This window comes from Lithobates pipiens, unplaced genomic scaffold (genome assembly GCF_037356315.1).
Source record: "Lithobates pipiens isolate NorthernLeopardFrog02 unplaced genomic scaffold, aLitPip1_a1.2 Scaffold_13, whole genome shotgun sequence".
Taxonomy (NCBI): domain Eukaryota; kingdom Metazoa; phylum Chordata; class Amphibia; order Anura; family Ranidae; genus Lithobates; species Lithobates pipiens.
The window spans coordinates 510,591,222-510,605,013 of NW_027507718.1; positions in this window are offsets into that span (position 1 = coordinate 510,591,222).

The following is a 13,792-nucleotide window of genomic DNA, read 5'->3' on the forward strand; positions in this document are numbered from 1 at the left end:
CCACCCAACCTAATTACAGTTGTAGGGTCCTGATATTGGTTGCAACCAAGGTATAAAGAGCAGATGGAAGCCCATCCTTCTCAGATCTTCCCACTGAATGTTTTGCAATGCAGATCAGATCAGAAGGGGTGTCAAAGCAATCTGGCACCTGTAGCAGAACTTGTCTATGGGCAAAATGCTACTTACAATGGTGGCCAGTACAAAGAATGCTACTTACATTGGTGGTCAGTGGAAAGAATGCTCCTCATATTGGGTAGGAGGGAATGTAGCAATGTCCCAGGCCTCTTTTGATCTAATGAGAACCTTCAGAGCCAGGAATAGCTGACATCCTTCTGTATGTAGTGGGTTGTGAGGCATGGTGGGTGTAAAGTAGTTAAAGTTATTGGGCGCCAGGCACTTCTTGAATGCAAAAGAAAGTTTAATTGGCAGACTCCGAGACTTCAATAGGAGGGCAGCCATGCAGGGAAAGGCACCCAGCAAGACGCCACATCTGCATGTGCAGGAATGCTGTTTCCTATGGCAACAGTCTTTAACAGTTCCTAACACAAAGCTTAACAGTTCCTTTACCTTCCCTACAATTGCTCCTTGTAGTTCTTCAATACACTGAGCTCCTGGTCTCTCACTAGACCCACTGATTCACTGTCACAGAATCCCTTGAGGTCCTTTAATCTTCGCGGTGGTATCTTCCTCAAGTGTTACCCCCGCTTCTCTGCTGTGTCCCTAGCTTGGCACTCTAGATATCTCTTAAGCTTCACCCACGCTGGCTGGCTTTGTCCCTGGCTTGATACACAAAGCTGCTCTGCAAGCGTCACCTCCGTTGGCCGGATTTCTACTGAAGTTTCCCAATTTTTCACAATCCCCAGTTGGTGAAAATACTGCTCCAGTACTTGCTTCAGTTACTCACTGTGGTCCCTGGTAATTAGGCAGATAGTCCCTTATTGGCTACAACTTCCCCTCTACCTCCGACCACAACAGGTTCTCTGGCCGACAGAACCGTCACTTTTGGTTGGACTGCAAGCCGCAGTCCCAAACCCGCGCTGCTCTCTTGCTTCTGGAGAGGCCCTCAGATAGTCTAGCAGCCAGATGTGCCCGGGATAGGCCCAATCTCTGGCCTAGCAGTCCGGGCAATACAACACACATCCATACAGACAGCTGTCCAGGTGGCACAGAACACAGATCACCTGACTCCACCTAAATAAATATATAGGCTCTCCCAGCAGGCCCAGGGATTCAATAAAACCCCTCCACATTGACTGAGGTACCCCATATACCCATAACCTGACCTTGCGTTGCCATTCTCATATCTAGTACCACCAAGTACCCGGCCACGTAGTGGTAGAAGAGAAAAGTACAACAAGGTCAAACTTAGGGAGAATCAATAGATCCCTAACAATAAACCAGGACAGTTATTTCTGGCAGGTAAATTTGTGAGGAGCAACCCTGCCTAAACTCCAGGGTGCTACAGGAAGAATTCTCTTTACATTGGTGGTCAGTGGGAAGAATGTTCCTTACATTGGTTGTCAGTGGGAAGAATGCTCCTTACATTGGTTGTCAGTGGGAACAATGCTCCTTACATTGATGGTCAGTGGGAAGAATGCTCCTCACATTGGGGTCAGTAGGTAGAATTCTCTTTACATTGGTGGCCATTGGGAAGAATGCTCCTTACATTGGTGATCAGTGGGAAGAATGTCCCTTACATTGGTGATCAGTGGGAAGAATGTTCCTTACATTGGTGATCAGTGGGAAGAATGCTCCTTACATCGGTGATCAGTGGGAAGAATGTCCCTTACATTGGTGATCAGTGGGAAGAATGTCCCGTACATTGGTGATCAGTGAGAAGAATGCTCCTTACATTGGTGATCAGTGGGAAGAATGTCCCTTACATTGGTGGTCAGTGAGAAGAATGTCCCTTACATTGGTGATCAATGGGAAGAATGCTCCTTACATCGGTGGCCAGTGAAAATAATGCCCTTTACAGTGGTAGTCAGAATGCCACCCTTCCAAAAAGCTAAAAGATCCTTCGTGTCCTGTAGTTGACTTTGCCATGGGGCACTGGCTCCAGTACTATGCAGGCCCCATCAAATAAGAGGTCAATAACCATTAAATGAGAGGTCAATCAATCAGTTAAAGGAACCCCTAGCATCCTCTGGAGGAACCCTAGGGATCTATGGAGCCCTGGATGAGAATGGCTGATCTAGAAAGTTAAGAAGTAAATATGGAAAGTTATGTTGAAAATTTAAAAAAAAAAACTCAAATCTGTTGCTCCAGATACACCAGAATTGAGTTATAATGGTGTTTTCTTAGTGCAGTTAAGCCCATCTCTGCACAATGCCATCCAGCTTTAGCTTCAACGTGTTTTTTTTTTCATCTTTTGCTTTTAATTGTATCCTCAGTGGAGCTGTAAGTAAACATTATATGATGGAATGCGGTTTATTCTGTCACTGCAGATTGCACCATTTGCTGAGTATGTTATGACAGCCTTCATCTGCGTATTCCTTAAGTATTAGTATTCCTGGTTATATAACCATGCAGCTAGCCTCCACGTGAACTCGGCTCTACCCCCGAGGGATCTTCAGCCACATGTAGACAATGGCTTTCTGCTGGGCCTAAATTCCTCTAAGCCTCAATCAGCTACACGCCCCAGCCCACAAAGCCAGTCAACGACTAGCAGGACATTCTGTATATCCTACACAGTGCAAGTGAGGGGTCTCAACCTTTCTTAAAGAGGAAGTAAACTCTCCCACTCTGATGCTTCTTTTCATTTAGTCCCTTATAATAAGTAATTATCAAACTATAGCCACTGTAATCCAGCCCAAATCGCATATTACTTACTGTTTAAAGAAACTTTAAAAAACTTGTTTCCAGGGGTTAGACAGCACCATCTTAAGTATTGTTTTCTGAGTCCACAGTGGAGTGTATTTCCGCCCTTACATTGAGCACTTCCTGTACTGTTAACCAAGCCTCCTTCTCAATCCAATGTTTCTATGGCAAGCCTGCTTCCCTGTTCATAGCTTACTTGTTTATTTCATAGTATTTACTTGTGCCAATGTCGAATGTTTCCCTTTGTCAGACTTATCAGCTTCAGCTGATAAGACTGCAGTAATGGCCAAGTTTAGACTGTATGTGAGGTCACATGGTGTGTAGGAGGAAACCCTGAGTGATTAGCAGAGTTCAGTGTTGTGCCGTAGGAAGTCCTGATAACAGATAGATAAGCACATAGAGCATGTGCCATAAATCAGGGGAGATCTGGGCATGCTCAGTGGCTTCATTCTAAAGAACAAAAAGGATTACAACAATACTAAGCAAGTAAGGAGATATCTACAAGCAGTGTTCATTGGGGTTTTTTATTCTGATTTACATGGGACAAAGTTGTGGGGGAGGGTTTACAACCACTTTAAAGCTGAACTCCAGCTTCTCCACTGCCCAGCTCGCTGCAATACTTATTCTATCTCAGGTGCTGTCCCCTACACATTTCTGCTCTTCATTCTAGTGCCAGTCCTCTTCAGGGTCGAATGATGCCTTGTGTCATGTAACTGTCTTCCTGTGAGCCCAAAGTGGGGGTGTGTCACCTGGCTAACCTGGGCTAACAGGAGAATGCTGCAAAGTGCTTTACTGAATAATTATGTGGTGCCGTTCTCTGCAACATTCAGGGGCTGCCCATTTCCAGAGGAGTAAGAAAAGGAAGAAGATCCATGGCATCATGCAACAAAACCTAGAACTCCTTGAAAAATTGGTTGCAAGTGCAGGTTAGGAGTTTGAAACAGAATTATAAAAACGGATTCCAGGTCAGGCTGCAAGGTCCAAACACTGCTCAAAGATGTAGCCTCCTCATATATAGATATCAAAAAGAAACTCCATAGTGTGATACTGTTTTAAAAGATTTTTTTTACTGCAAACAAAGCCCTATTATAGGGTACTCACATGGGTCTAGTACGTTAGTGCACCGCTCTATAGCATATCTTAAAACCCTGTTTCCCCTAAAATAAGACCTAGTGTGATTGTCGGTGATAGCTGCAATAAAAGCCCTACCCCCCAAATAAGCCCTAGTTAAAGTCCTTGTAGGTCTTCTTTTCAGGGTAGGGCTTATTTTTGAGGAAACAGAGTAGGGCTTATTTGGGTGGTAGGGCTTATATTGCAGCCAACACCGACAATCACGCTAGGTCTTATTTTAGGGGAAACAGGGTAGCACCAAACCGTGGATGAGATTGTGTGCTCCTACTCCATAAGGTAGACCAGCTGTCTCCTGTGCCAGTCCCCTCCCCTAGGCATGTCAATAGAAGGGAAATAACGTATCTTCATCACAGGGGGGTGCTAATTGGACGGTGGTGCTGTCTGTTAAATATCTGGCCATCGGCCATTTCCTTGTAGTTCAAAACATATATGATTTTCTTGTGGTTTATTACATAGACATTGCCGCCAAACATGTGGCTGTAACCTCTTAAAGATCCACCTGGATACCTTCGATGGAGATGATTAATCCCAGAAATTGGATGCTTTGGCGATCAAATACGCATTTTTCTGGTTTAGCATAAAGTCCATGTTGTCAAAGACGACTCAGTACACTCTAGACCTGCCTACAGTGATGATCTAGAGAGGGAGAGAAGATTAGTATGTCATCAAGATAAAGAACAAGCAGATCCAGGAAATCTCGGAAGACATCATTAATGAAATGGCGGAAAGGTAGCGGGGGCATTGCAGAGTCCAAAGGGCATTACGAGGTATTCGAAATGCCCAAACCGTGTGCGAAACTCTGTCTTCCATTTATCCCCCTCTCTTATACAGACCAAGTTATAGGCATTCCGAAGATCCATGTTTGTGAAAATAGTGGCAGTGCCAAGTCGCTGGAATAATTCAGGAACAAGTGGAAGGGGGTAGCGTTTTTTAACGGTGACTTTGTTAAAGATGAAATAAACTCTCCCACTCTGATGCATCTTTTCATTTAGTCCATTATAATAAGTAATTATCAAACTATAGCCACTGTAATCCAGCCCAAATCGCATATTACTTACTGTTTAAAGAAACTTTAAAAAACTTGTTTCCAGGGGTTAGGCAGCTCCATCTTAAGTATTGTTTTCTGAGTCCACAGTAGAGTGTATTTCCGCCTTTACATTGAGCACTTCCTGTACTGTTAACCAAGTCTCCTTCTCAATCCAATGTTTCTATGGCAACCCTGCTTCCCTGTTCATAGCTGACTTGTTTATTTCATAGTATTTACTTGTGCTGATTACCTAGCATTTGCCTGTATGAGTTCTATTAGCTTTAGCTGATAAGACTGCAGTACTGTTGTCCCATTCCCTGGTTTACACTGTATGGGAGGTCACATGGTCACATGGTGTGTAGGAGGAAGCTCTGAGTGTTTAGCAGCCTGCTGGGAGTTCAGTGCTGCGCCGTAGGAAGTCCTGATAACAGATAGATAAGACATAGAGAGTGTGCCGTAAATCAGGGAGATCTGGGCATGCTCAGTGATGTCATTCTAAAGAACAAAAAGGATTAAAACAATACTAAGCAAGTGAGGAGATATCTACAAGCAGTGTTCATTAGGGTTTTTTCTGCTGATTCACATGGTTGTAGGGGAGGGTTTACAACCACTTTAAGTTCACAATAGTCCACACAAGGCCATAATGAATGGTCTTTCTTTTCTACAAAGAAGATTCCTGCTCCGGCAGGGGACGTGGAAGGGCGAATGAACCAATTTTTGAGGTTGTCATCAATGTAGTCTTTTAATGCAACAAGTTCAGATTCAGATAGGGAGGAAGATTCTGCCAAAAGGGACTTCAACCCCACGGAAGGAGGTCATAGGCCCTATGAGGAGGAAGCGTTTCTGCCCCCTTTTGCTGAAAACGTCCAGAAAGTTTTATGGCACTGGGAAGACTTGGCGGGCTTCAGAATCAGAATCGATGCACAGCAGGAAAGATTGGTCATGATAGTTTTCTTGCCAGCAGTGGTGAAGGCAATAGGGAGAGAGAAACTTGACTTCTTCTGTGGCCCAGGTAATGTGCGGGGTTGTGAGTTTTCAACCAAGGCATGCCCAAAATGATTGTGAACAGGGGGGAGGCGATGGTATCCAAATGTAGAAACTCGTGATGGTTCTTGGCAATGGTGGTAGATAGCGGAAAGATTTTGTGGGTAACCAATCCAGATTTAATGGTGAATCAGTCTGCCAAATGTACAGAAAGTCTCTGAGCCTTGGGTAATAGTGGGATGTGATGTTTTGCAGCAAAGGATAAGTCTATGAAACAGCTGCAAGCTCCAGAGTCAGTTATAGCAGGGGTCTGGATAGTTCCTCCTGGGAGCTGTAACAGAATGGGAAGAGCAAGATGAGCAGAGTTACTGGGTAGAGCTTGAGAAGAAGCGGATGTAACTGACAGGCACTTATGGATTTTGACTGGACAAGACCTGACATAATGTCCTGATCCCCCACAGTACAGACAAAGATTCAGCTGATGTCTGCACTGGCATTCTTCTGTAGACAGCGAAGGACAGAGAAGGCCAAGCTGCATGGGTTCTGGAGCGTCCAAAGCAGAATGCGGCAGGAGCAGGTGAAGCAGGACTGAAAGGACCAGGTACCCATGGGAGCATCCATACTAGGCATGAATGGTTAGTGGCTCATTCTGACCTTTCGTTCCCTTAGGCGGCGGTCAATCTGGATTGACAAATTTATAAGCGCCTCTTGTAAGTCCTTCACAGCCTGTGTCAATCCGGCTAGATGTTGGCAGAGCTCCTCCATAGGAGAGGATCCCTGCGCCGGCTCAGACATGGATGTCTACTACTGTCACATACCTGATGGTAGAGCCTGATATGCAGAGGACGGCCTCTCTTACAGCTCTGACTTGGAGCTCCTGATAGAGCTAACAGGGTGCGCCGAGATGCAGAGTCGCACGAGCGCCTGGCAGGATCACTGAATCTGGAGCCGGACTGGAACTCCTGGCCGAGGTGTAGTAGAAGTCCAAGAACAACAGTAAGCTGGGAGCTGGAACAAGCTGGCACCGGAATCCCACAGGCAGAAGTGCAGATGCAGCAGCAGGAGGATGGTGACAGTCACCTCCAAGGGCACATCAGGAACAGAGGCGGAAGCAAGAGCGGAGTCAGGACACAGGCCGGGTCGCCAATGGGCTGGCAGCGGAGTGGCAGGAGGAACAGGCAGGTGCAGAGTGGAGGACAAGCCGAGGTCGGATGCAGGCAGGAAACAGGAACAAGCCGGGTCACAACAGAAACAATAAAAAATTCTGTTCCCTCTCTTCCGTTCTCTCTCCTTTCTCTCTCTCTTCTGTTCTCTCTCTCTTCTGTTCTCTCTCTTCTATTCTCTCTTCTATTCTCTCTTCTTTCTCTCTCTCTTCTGTTCTCTCTCTTCTATTCTCTCTTCTTTCTCTCTCTCTTCTGTTCTCTCTCTCCTTTCTCTCTTTTCTGTTCTCTCTCTCTTTTCTCCGTTCTCTCTCTCTCTCTCTCTCTCTCTCTCTCTTTTCTCTGTTCTCTCTCTCTCTCTCTCTCTCTCTCTCTCTCTCTTTTCTGTTCTCTCTCTCTCTCTTTTCTCTGTTCTCTCTCTCTCTCTCTCTCTCTCTCTCTCTCTCTCTCTTTTCTGTTCTCTCTCTCTCTCTCTTTTCTCTGTTCTCTCTCTATCTCTCTCTCTCTCTCTCTCTCTCTCTCTCTTTTCTGTTCTCTCTCTCTCTCTCTTTTCTCTGTTCTCTCTCTCTCTCTCTTTTCTGTTCTCTCTCTCTCTTTTCTCTGTTCTCTCTGCTCTCTCTCTCTCTCTCTCTCTCTCTCTCTCTCTCTCTCTTCTCTCTCTTCTCTATCCTCTCTGGTCTTTCTCTCTATATTCTGTCTCTCTCTCGCCCTGCATCGGTCTGGATATGATATGAGGAGATAGGAGGAGGAGGAGGAGAAGACAACTCACATTTTTGCTTCTCTCCAGTGTCCGGCACAGCGCACTGTGATAGGGCGGGCCGAGGGTCATGCGCTTCAGGAGCGATCATGGACAGGCCAGCCCCATGACCCCCCATACGCCCAATCGTAGGGCACCAGACAAATCGAATTTGCCGGAAACACCCGAAATTGTTCGCTATTAGGCAAACATCGGGCTCATCCCTAATAATAAATGGTCAGTTTTGACCCACCAGAATCTTCCAAGCAAAAGCAGTGCTTAACGCTGCTGTTTCTAGGGTCCCTTCAGGTTCAGAGGTGTTATTCTGCATACCTTGGTTGTAACGAGTGATTATTTGAGTTACTGTTGCCTTTCTATCATCTTATCGTCTGCCCATTCTCCTCTGACATCAGCAAGGCATTTTCGTCCACACAACTCCCGCTCATTGGATATTTTCTCTTTTTCTGGCTATTCTCTGTAAACCCTAGAGATGGTTGTGCATGAAAATCCCAGTAGATCAGCTGTTTTTTTTAAATACTCAGACCAGCCCCTCTGGAACCAACAACCATGCCATGTTTAAAGTTACTTAAATCCCTTTTCTTCCCCAGTCTGATGCTCAGTTTGAACTTATGCAAGTCGTCTTCACCACATCTAGATGCCTAAATGCAATGAGTTGCTGCCCTGTGACTGGCTTATTAGCAATTTGTGTTACCAAGCAATTGAACAGATGTACCTAATAAAGTGGCCAGTGAGTGTACATACTGTATGTACAGTATCTCACAAAAGTGAGTACACCCCTGTAAATACTTTATTATATCTTTTCATGTGACAACACTGAAGAAATGACACTTTGCTACAATGTAAAGCAGTGAGTGTACAGCTTGTATAACAGTGTAAATTTGCTGTCCAGTCAAAACAACTCAACACACAGCCATTAATGTCTAAACCGCTGGCAACAAAAGTGAGTACCCCCTAAGTGAAAATGTCCAAATTGGGCCCAAAGTTTCAATATTTTGTGTGGCGACCATTATTTTCCAGCACTGCCTTAACCCTCTTGGGCATGGAGTTCACCAGAGCATCACAGGTTGCCACTGGAGTCCTCTTCCCCTCCTCCATGATGACATCACAGAGCTGGTGGATGTTGGCGACCTTGCGCTCCTCCACCTTCCATTTGAGGATGCCCCACAGATGCTCAATAGGGTTTAGGTCTGGAGACATGCTTGGCCAGTCCATCACCTTTACCCTCAGCTTCTTTAGTAAGGCAGTGGTCGTCTTGGAGGTGTGTTCGGGGTTGTTATCATGTTGGAATACTGCCCTGCGGTCCAGTCTCTGAAGGGAGGGGATTATGCTCTGCTTCAGTATGTTACAGTACATGTTGGCATTCATGGTTCCCTCAATGAATTGTAGCTCTCCAGTGCTGGCAGCACTCATGCAGCCCCAGACCATGGTACTCCCACCACCATGCTTGACTGTAGGCAAGACCCACTTGTCTTTGTACTCCTCATCATCTTTAGAAGAGGCTTCCTTCTGGGATGACAGCCATGCAGACCAATTTGATGCAGTGTGCGGCGTATGGTCTGAGCACTGACAGGCTGACCCCCCCACCCCTTCAACCTCTGCAGCAATGCTGGCAACACTCATACAGCTATTTCCCAAAGACAACCTCTGGGTAGGACGCTGAGCACATGCACTCAACTTCTTTGGTCAAGGCCAGTTCTGAGTAGAGGCCAGTTCTGAGTGGAACCTGTCCTGTTAAAGTGGTTGTAAACCCTCCCCCACAACTTTGTCCCATGTAAATCAGCATGAAATACCCTAATGAACACTGCTTGTAGATATCTCCTTACTTGCTTAGTATTGTTGTAATCCTTTTTGTTCTTTAGAATGATGTCACTGAGCATGCCCAGATCTCCCCTGATTTACGGCACACTCTCTTTGTGCTTATCTATCTGTTATCAGAACTTCCTACGGCACACCACTGATATCCCAGGAGACTTTATAATCACTCAGAGCTTCCTCCTACACACCATTTGACCATGTGACCTCACATGCAGTGTAAAGCAGGGCATGAGACAGCATTACTGCAGACTTATCAGCTGAAGCTGATAGGACTCACACAGACAAACACTAGATAATCAGCACAAGTAAATACTATGAAATAAAACAAATACACTCCACTATGGACTCAGAAAACAATACTTAAGATGGCGCTGCCTAACCCCTGGAAATACGTTTTTTAAAGTTTCTTTAAACAGTAAGTAATATGCGATTTGGGCTGGATTACAGTGGCTATAGTTTGATAATTACTTATTATAATGGACTAAATGAAAAGAAGCATCAGAGTGGGAGAGTTTACTTCCTCTTTAAACAGCTGTATGATCTTGGCCACCGTGCTGCAGCTCAGTTTCAGGGACTTGGCAATCTTCTTATAGCCTAGGCCAACTTTATGTAGAGCAACAATTATTTGAACATTCATTCAGATCCTCAGAGAGTTCTTTGCCATGAGGTGCCATTTTGAACTTCCAGTGATCAGTATGAGAGAGTGAGAACGATAACACAAAATTTAACACACCTGCTCCCCATTCACATATGAGACCTTGTAACACAAACGAGTCACATGACGCCGGGGAGGGATAATGGCTAATTGGGCCCAATTTGGACAGTTTTACTTAGGGGTGTACTCACTTTTGTTGCCAGCGGTTTAGACATTAATGGCTGTGTGTTGAGATATTTTGAGGGGACAGCAAATTTACACTGTTATACAAGCTGTACACTCACTACTTTACATTGTAGTAAAATGTAATTTATTCAGTGTTGTCACATGAAAAGATAGAATAAAATATTTCCAAAAATGTGAGGGGTGTACTGACTTTTGTGAAAAATGGTATATACTGTATATAAACATATATACACACACACGTAACAAAAAAACTGTAAATGTATACAGTTTTCCTATAACCTTCTTGTCTTATCACACAGAAATCAGGGTTTGGCAGCAGAATGGCTCCGTAGATGGGAGGACAGGAGCGAAAACTCACAAGTCATCTCAGGTTAAGGGATGTAACTACTTGGCCTCACATAACCACTTGTACTACAATCTGAGCTCCTGGATGTCCCTGGGCATCAGAAGCCGAAACACATGGATTTCATGTATTGCACGAACGCTATCTGAACTGCTGGCCCATCTGCTCCATCCGTTCCATTTTAGGTTTTTCCCATCAAGACAGGCTCAGATGAGACCGCTGTGGTGGTGGCAGCGGGCGGCCATCCTTGAGTCACAACAGTTGGCTTCTTAAAGTCACATCAGCTGTGGAGCATCTCGGCCAGGCTTTTCTGTGATTTAGATGTTCGGTTGCAGCCTTTGTACTGGAGATAACATCATGTTGCTGTGACCTTGCACTGCCCTGTATGTGATCTCATAACGCGCCTGCCCGCTCACATTAGTATAAAAGTCAGCTTCCTGCGATTCCCTTTGATGTTTCTGCTAACAGAGTGGCCACAGTCCGGCACATCTTCTGTTCCTCACTACCAGATTGGTCATAGGTGCCAGTGCTTTAACCACTTGCCATGCAGCATCTAGTATGTATATAAATGCCCTGCACAGAAAGTGGTTATACTAAGATCAGAACCATGATCTTAATGCTGTTTTTTTTTTCAGCTGGCGATTGGCTATCACGTAAAAGTGATGCTGCCAGCTCTAAAGCTGCCTGATCCCTTTTAGCCCTTGTACACACGGTCGGACATTCTGACAACCAAATCCATTGGATTAATTCCGACGGAATAATTCCGGAAGAGGTCCGGAAGTGATGTTGCACACACAAGGTCGGACTAAGTTGTCGGAAAATCCGATTGTACATAACGTGATGACGTTATTTCGTTACGACGGGACTACATTCAGGCTAGTAGCCAATAGCTTTGGTCTAGGAATTTGATCTGAGCATGCGTGGCACCTTGTCCGTCGAAGTAGGCTACACATGATCGGAGTATGTCCGATCGGAGCATTTTGTCGGAAAATTTTTCCGGCAAGTTGGAAAAGTTGGTCCGTGGGATATTCCGACGGAAACAGTCCGATGCAGACCACACACAGTCGGAATATCCGACAAAACGGTCAGATAGGAAACATTCCGTCGGAATCTCCGGGAAGGACTACTTCCCCCCATCCCTTCCCCCTAGCGCTGGTGGCTTCTAGGCTGTCTTGTTCCTTTTGGGACCACAGTAAGTGGCCAAAATGGCTACTTACAGAGGAGGTGGAGGAACATACATACCTCCATCTCCTCTGTGACAAATCGTCCCAGGAGCAACAAGAATTTTTTCACTTCTGGTTTCAGCGACATCATTTCCTGGCTGTTACAGTCAAGAAAGCAGCTGATCAAACATGATCTGTGTTTGATCAGGTGCTTTGAAGGGCAGGGGAGACATCAGGGGTCTAATAGACCCCTGATGTCTCCATAAAAAGTACTTGTCACTGGCCAAAGCTATCACAATGAGGGCTTTTTCACCCCCTTGTGGTTCTCCCAGCAGGCCAAGGAATGCAGGAAAAACCCTGCCCATTGGCTGAGATACCCCATATACCCATAACCTGACTTTGAGTTGCCCTTCTCATATCTAGTACCAACAAGTATCCGGCCACCTAGAGGTAATAGAGAAAAACGCAATAAGGCCAAACTTAGGAAGAAATCAATGGATCTCTAACAATCGACCAGATGGACAACTGGCAAGTACATTTGTGAGGAGCATCCCTGCCTAAACTCCAGGGTGCTACACAGCTTTCATAGGTATGCCAAACTCTTTGAGCCCTGGTCCACCATCGCCTTTGCTGAATGCTGCAGACATCAGGTATGTACAACAAGCCCTGCCTGCCACAGTCACTGAGCCTGCCATCAGCCTGTACTGCAAAGGTGAGCAGATGGATTGGGGGAGGGAGATGTCCAGAGGTAAACAGAGAAGGGAATACAGTTTGGAGGGCAAATATGATCAAAGAGGGGGTGGGAATGGGGGCTAGGGTGCAAAGATGAGCAGAGGCATGCAGATTTAGGCAGAGCTAAGGTGGTTTGGGGTGCAGCGGACAGTGCAAAAGTTAGCAGGTGGATTTAGAATGCACAGGTGTACTGAGAGGTCGTGGATAAAGATGCAGAGGTTAGCAGAGAGGCAGTGAAGGGTTTGTCATAGTAAATACCCCTGTTATATGGTTGATAAACGTTAGGCTCCATGCACATGATGCAGATATGTCAGAACGCACGCCTTCCCATGCATTGCATGTAAGGCAGCCTCTCCCACTTTTACCACAATGTAGCTCCACGTTTGCCATGGCTATACGCATCACATTGCTACCCTACTAAGATTACCCAAAGGCACTCTCTCACCCCCTCCCACTCTCTCACCCCCTCCTACTCTCTCGCCCCCTCCCACTCTCTCTCGCCCCCTCCCACTCTCTCTCGCCCCCTCCCACTCTCTCACCCCCTCCCACTCTCTCTCACCCCCTCTCTCTCTTTCACCCCTTTCTCGCTCAATTTGTTAATATGTAGCGGTCCCCCTGTAGGGGCTGCTAAGTAATGTGGCCCACCTGTCACCCTGCCCCAGCCTTCACTTCCAGACACTCTAAGGAAATGAATCAGTCCATCAGTTTTGTTTTTGCATTTTATTGAGGGATTAGAACTTGGATGGGGTTAAGGAATTCATGGGATGTTCAGAGAAATTATTCTTGCGTGGTTTGTGACAATTCAGATATTCTCCTCCTGCACAACACTTGCTGCAGACTATCTCTCCTTCTCCCTCCACTACAACTCTTCAGGCGCCGCTAGCACATTAGGGTACACAGTAGGGTTGCCACCTGTCCGGTATTCACCCGGACAGTACAGCTTTGAAACTTGTGTCCGGGGATCAGTCCGCCTGAGCCCCGTACACACTATTCAGACCTGGCTGAAGAGTCCCGTATTA